Consider the following 6000-nt stretch of genomic DNA (forward strand, 5'->3'; position numbering starts at 1 on the left):
AGCTCTCCAAAATCCTAGCTCTACTCTTGCTCAAATCCAAGAAATCAACCATTTAATCTTGCTTTTGTTCCATAGAAACCCTTAAGTGGGTGATTGTGAGGTGTTTAGTGGAGTTGTTTGGAAGGCTAAGGGGATTAGTTGCTCCCTCTCTTGTATTACTAAGGTGAGTAGTGAAGGAACCCCTCTCCTCCATCTAATGATGTTTAATTCATGATTTGTGGTAGCCTAAGAGGGAATTTTGTGGATTATATCTTGATTTTGGTTGAATTTGGTGAAGTTTTATAATTATTGATGATTTTTTCTGTTTTCATATGATTATCATGGTGTGGCTATGTATGATGATTGGAAATGATATTGAAGGAAGCTGGAAGGTGTATGTGGTGGTTAATTGCAGGAAATTTCTGTTTTGGAAAGAAATTTTGTAAAATAGGGTTTCATTTTCTTACATTCTGCCTGGCACTGTAGCTCATAGTTAGAGGCCGAATTGGCCTTGGATTAAAACATAAAAGTTGTATGGAATGATATTTTAGAAATTCCTAAAAAATTTCAGGTCAATCGGAGCAACGTATCTTGTGAAAAGACTGATATACCCCTGCTGCCCTGTTTCTACCCGAACTTGGTAATCAGTTCTGGTAATTGGTTAATTTGATAGGGAATGCTTCAGATTTGGTTGTTGATGTCTTCTGATTAATTGTAGCCTTGTATCTTATATTTCGGTTGGCTTTGGAATCACTTGATTTGGATTTAGGTAGCCTGACTTATGATGTTTGAACCAGAATGCGGTTTGTGAACCTGTTTCTGCGGTTCTGGTGTAGTATATTGAAATTTTGACCTGGTTACACTCGGAACGGGACAGAGTATCCTTCTTCAACATTTTAACCCTATCTCTTAGCTTCGAAACGGTGTATCTTGAACCTCCATCTGATAATCGTAGTGCCAATGGTACCTAAACTGCAAAATGATGTCAAAAACTGTTTTTTTTTTGTTAGAGTTTAATTCCATTTCCGGATCTTCCTGGTATACTCTAGTGCTGATACATTTTTATGGAGCCCTATTTTGATAGTATTGGGAATTGGTTTATGACTTGTAATCGAGTCTTATTGTGCTTATTTGAATATTTTAGGGCTTGACTTTCATTTCCGGTCACTTTCCTAGCTAAATTTTGTACTTGAATGACTTTGAGCCTATTGAATGGCTGTTGTGATGAATTTATATTTCGTATGACGTTGGGACTGGCTGAGGAAAATAATGAAGCCATGATGGCTGGAAAAGTAAGCAAATTTAGGGGAAATGCTGTCCAATTTTCTAGGCCGTTTAGTCTCTTTAGGTTTGAGTTGCCTTTTGAAAGTCATATTTTATTTTTTTGTACTAGTACTTACCATGGAAAGGCGTACGACGCGTAGTCGAGCCTCACTTGTGCATTCCGTTTACTCGATTTTGGATGTGAAATCTTCAATTGGTTTACTTTGATTATTTTAGGATTTCTTGGCGATTAAAGCCAATCTGAAGTGAAAACTTTTGAAGTATCCGTACTTGAACCGGTGAGTGTACCACTCCCCTCACTTGTTGTTTCACTCGATTTCTGTACATGCAATCTGTGATATGAACGACTGAATTATCTATTTATTTTGTTGGAGACGAGGGTGTACTTTGTCACATTCGTTCTCTTGTCTGTTCATATGCCAATTTTTGGTGTGAATCTGAATCTGTTATCTGTATCTGTATCTGCATCTGTATCTGTTCTGACGTCGTTTGGAAGCTCGTATCCAACGACCTTTCTGTGACCTCTGAGCTCAACACCTGTGGCTAGTTACTCGAGTCGGGCCGGCAAGGGCCTGGTCGATTAGATAACGAACCACAGTAGTCTGTTTTGGGATCTTTGGGTATTGAGACCCTTGGTTCCGGTATACTCGAGTATTACCATTTCTGAACTAATTGGAGTTCGGGCCCGGTAGGGGTATGTGAGGTGGAAGGAATCGGAGAAAGTGAAGTCTACGGTATTGGTTACTCCTTTAGCGTTGACGGAGTGTCAACTATTATTTTGATCAAGCTTTGGTGAAGCAAATGGGAATTTGGCTCCTGAGAGCCACCTGTATCCTTTCTATTTGAATCATTGGTTCTAACTACTTTACTTTACATCTGGCATGTGTACCTGATTTGTTAAATGTGAAATGCCATGATTTTACTGATTTATGTCTGGTACCTCATTGAGCGCAAGCTCACCCCTTTCTGTTACCTTTGTTTTTCCTTACAGGGTTCCATGTTTTGAAACCAAGATTTTTGGAAGAAAAGAGTTGAGCCAGTTGTAGGACTTCTTTTGTTTATGCTCTTCTGTAACTGAAACCCTAATTGTATTTTGTATAGCGTGAATACTCTGGCTTGTATGTTGGTTCATTGGTTCAAGACTCCGATGTAAATCTATGTATAAGTATTTAATTGACGTCCCGTACTTCCGTATAGTTTGGTAAGCTCTGTTTAACCCTGGGTGGTCTCCAATTGTACGTTTTCGTTGAGTTCTCGCGCGTCCTATCTAGGGTTTGAGTGGTTCGACTCCGTAGTCCTGGCGAGAGCTGGGCAGGCGGTCCGCTGAACCCTTTGGTTCGCCTTAGGGTGAGGTGGGGCTGTCACATATTTCCAACTAAGCTAAGCGCTTCTCGGCTTGTTCTGCTCTTTTCTTGAATTCATCCATCTCTGCGATCTTTTGTGCAATTATGCCACCTTTGGAAGGACCACGGCCATGTACGTATCCAGTTACACGTCCAGTTACTTTAATGGAAATGTCTTCTTCAGTCCTATTTGCACCACTGGATTCAGATTCCAACTTTTTCTCCTTCATCTTGCTCTGTACTCATATAAATTCTGAAGTTAGATGTTCATAAAAGTTGTACAATAATATTCGAGTACCAATTCGTATTTTCTTACTGAGTTTAGAGCAGATGTTTCGTCAACCGTTGCATTCTTCTTCCTGCTGAAGTGGGTGATGTCATAAAGTTCTATTGGTCCAACTTCCCTTCCCTCTTGTGCTTCATGTTAGTTTAAAAAGTTAAATAACCTGACCAAACAATCCAAAAGACATGTCTAGGACAGTCAATTACCCGGTCAGCTTTATGACTAAGAAAGGATTTTGTTCCAGCTGTTTGAGCAGTTTTTTGCTTTGATCTATTGATCTTGTTCCTCTTACTTATCTTCTGCACTTATCAAGTTTAGCCGTGATCAAAATTTCGCACACAAAAATATGAGTAAGAACAATAGTAAATGATCAAAAGTCAGCTATGTACCATAAAATTTGTACTACAGAAGTAGTCACAAAGGTAAATCCAATCAGATTCTTCAACATATTGTGGACGATTTGCAAATGCTTCCTCTTTTGTACTAAATTTCTTGAAAATCTTGTGGAAATTGTAGCGTCGACTTCGGTACTGTGTATTTAACTACTTAAGAAGTGCTGGCTTAACATGGTCTCCTTCATCATAAGCAAAACTATTCTAAAATATAAGTGAAAACTTTTCTGTAAATGTTAGAAAAAGTATATAAAAGACCTGTTGTAGAATTATTTGTTACCAAGTCAAGAAGAAAAACAAGCCTTCAAAACAATTTGACTTACATTAACAAGTTTTAGCGTTCCTTCTCTATCAGATTCTTGGATTGTGGACCATTTTTCTACTTTCCATTTGCCATATTTTCGAATGACACAACTTGCCTCTGAGATATATTGTTGTGCCCCTTCTCCAATTTCTCTTCCACTAACTTAAGAGACCTGAACTTTTACCTTTTTGCCAGCCTTCTTTTCCCTGGACAGTGCAATATTGTGAGTATATCCTCTTTTCCTAGTTACATTGATGCCATCTACTCAAAACATAGTACAAGGTTATGAATATGAGTGGAAAAATCTGAAATGAAATTAACTGTGTAATATAAATTACAAACAAATCTCATATATACCGGTATCATTCTGTTGAACATCCTCGCTCTCATTATTCTGGTTAGTTCCATAACCAATGGACTGGTTAGATCCGACTTGTACTAAAGTAAGAGTAGTATCTTGCTGCTTAATAGATGTAGGAGTTGTCAACTCATGTCTTGATGATCTTGTAGCGGTTTTGCGACCATTTGAGGTAGTAGGACCCTAAAATCCAGCCAACTACACATTAGAAACATACTTTTCGAATATGGATGCCAACTTGCAAGTGAGTATAAATCCCTTTTTAACTAGGTCCCAAAGCCCAAAAGTAAGCACTAACCTCAGTCTCATCAAATAGGCGAATTTGAACTGACTTTCTAGATAGGCTAAATTCAGCACCATTATTGGCATTGCTAGTCAGATTACCTTTTGGGACACCAACTTGCTACAGTGAAATAAGAAATACAAAGTTTTGGTAAATGCTTAATTGTTTAGGATCAATGGTATACAGAGGTGAAGGTACAAGTACATAGTTGAGTCAATTTTCATCACCTGTTCATCTATTTTTTCTCTAGCTTGTGCTGCATTACGCGTTTCAGCACCTCGAGTTGGTCGCGAAGGATATTTTCCATTCTTCCCTGGTCCAGCCATGTAACTACACGATAAAAAAGATTACAATCAGCCATGGCAACTTTCGTTGGATATATATGCAACATTTGATTTGATGCATCTAGACTAAATATGACTAGAAAGTCATGACATGTTACAATTACCAGCAATCAAATGAGGAACTTAATTACTATGCCTTGTACTTTACAATAGATTTGATTTGATGCATTTAGACTAAATATGACTAGAAAGTCATGACATGTTACAATTACCAGCAATCAAACGAGGAACTTAATTAATATGCCTTGTACTTTACAATAGATATTGCAAATTAGAAGATAAGAGTGACTAAAAATAATTCAAGATAAGAAAAATACTTGATATGAACCAAAAGTTACATGGTAAGAATAAATAGAAATTGAAAATGTTATTTTACAAGATCATTTAGTCAGACTCATAGTCATCACTTTCTACAAAATTTTCATTTTCATCTTCACTCGAGCTCAATTGCTGAATTTTATCATCATCTACAAAAAAAAAAGCATCCATTTTCCTGGCACGTTTAGCTGAAGAATCAGAATTTAGGATGCCAGCTTCATCAGCTAGCATATAGCCTCTTTTCAAGTTAGACAAATCGACATTCTCTTGTACCCCAATTAGGTCTTCAAGATAATCTTCTTGGTAAGCCTCTTCCTCTTCACATGATTTATCTTCATCCTTTTCAAGAACAACATATGATGAACGTGGACTAACTGTCTCGACAACATGCCAATGACCTCCAAGCCTCATATCCTTTACGTAAAAGACATGTTCGGCTTGGGAAGCTAATACAAATGGTTGGTCTGTATACCATTTTTTTGACAAATTGATGCTTCTCAGATTACTTTGTTTGTCTATTTTAAGACATGAGCTATTTTTTAAGTCCCACCAATCACACTTGAACAGGACTACTCGGCTTTGAGTAAAGGAGTATTCAACCTCTAAGATATCTGTAATAGCACCATAGAAGTTTATTTCTATATCAGCATGCTCATCCTTCACCATAATGCCACTATTCTGGGTTTTTCTGTCCACCTCACGTGTTTTGGTGTGAAATCTAAACCCATTGACATTACAACCAAGATATTTCTTCACTCTAAAATCAAGTCCTTTGGCCAAAGACAATAATTCATCACAGCATCTACCATGTGCATGCATGTGACTGACCTATGTAACCCAAATAAGAAATTAGAATGACTCAGCAAATTAACAACTACATAAATACCACAAGTTTCCTAGCAGTTTATTCCATGCTTACACACTCTTCAAACCACTTTGGAAACTCTAAATCTTGCATCTATTGTACATTCGACACATTTTGCTGTTGAAGCAATTCTTTGTGCACCCTATTCAATAGTATTATTAGTTATCTATGTGCTACGGTTAGTGCTATAATTGACTAAACATATTACACTTCTCGTAGATAGGGGAAAATAAATTTATTACCTTAT

The sequence above is a fragment of the Coffea eugenioides genome, unplaced genomic scaffold (genome assembly GCF_003713205.1).
Source record: "Coffea eugenioides isolate CCC68of unplaced genomic scaffold, Ceug_1.0 ScVebR1_129;HRSCAF=551, whole genome shotgun sequence".
Lineage (NCBI taxonomy): Eukaryota > Viridiplantae > Streptophyta > Magnoliopsida > Gentianales > Rubiaceae > Coffea > Coffea eugenioides.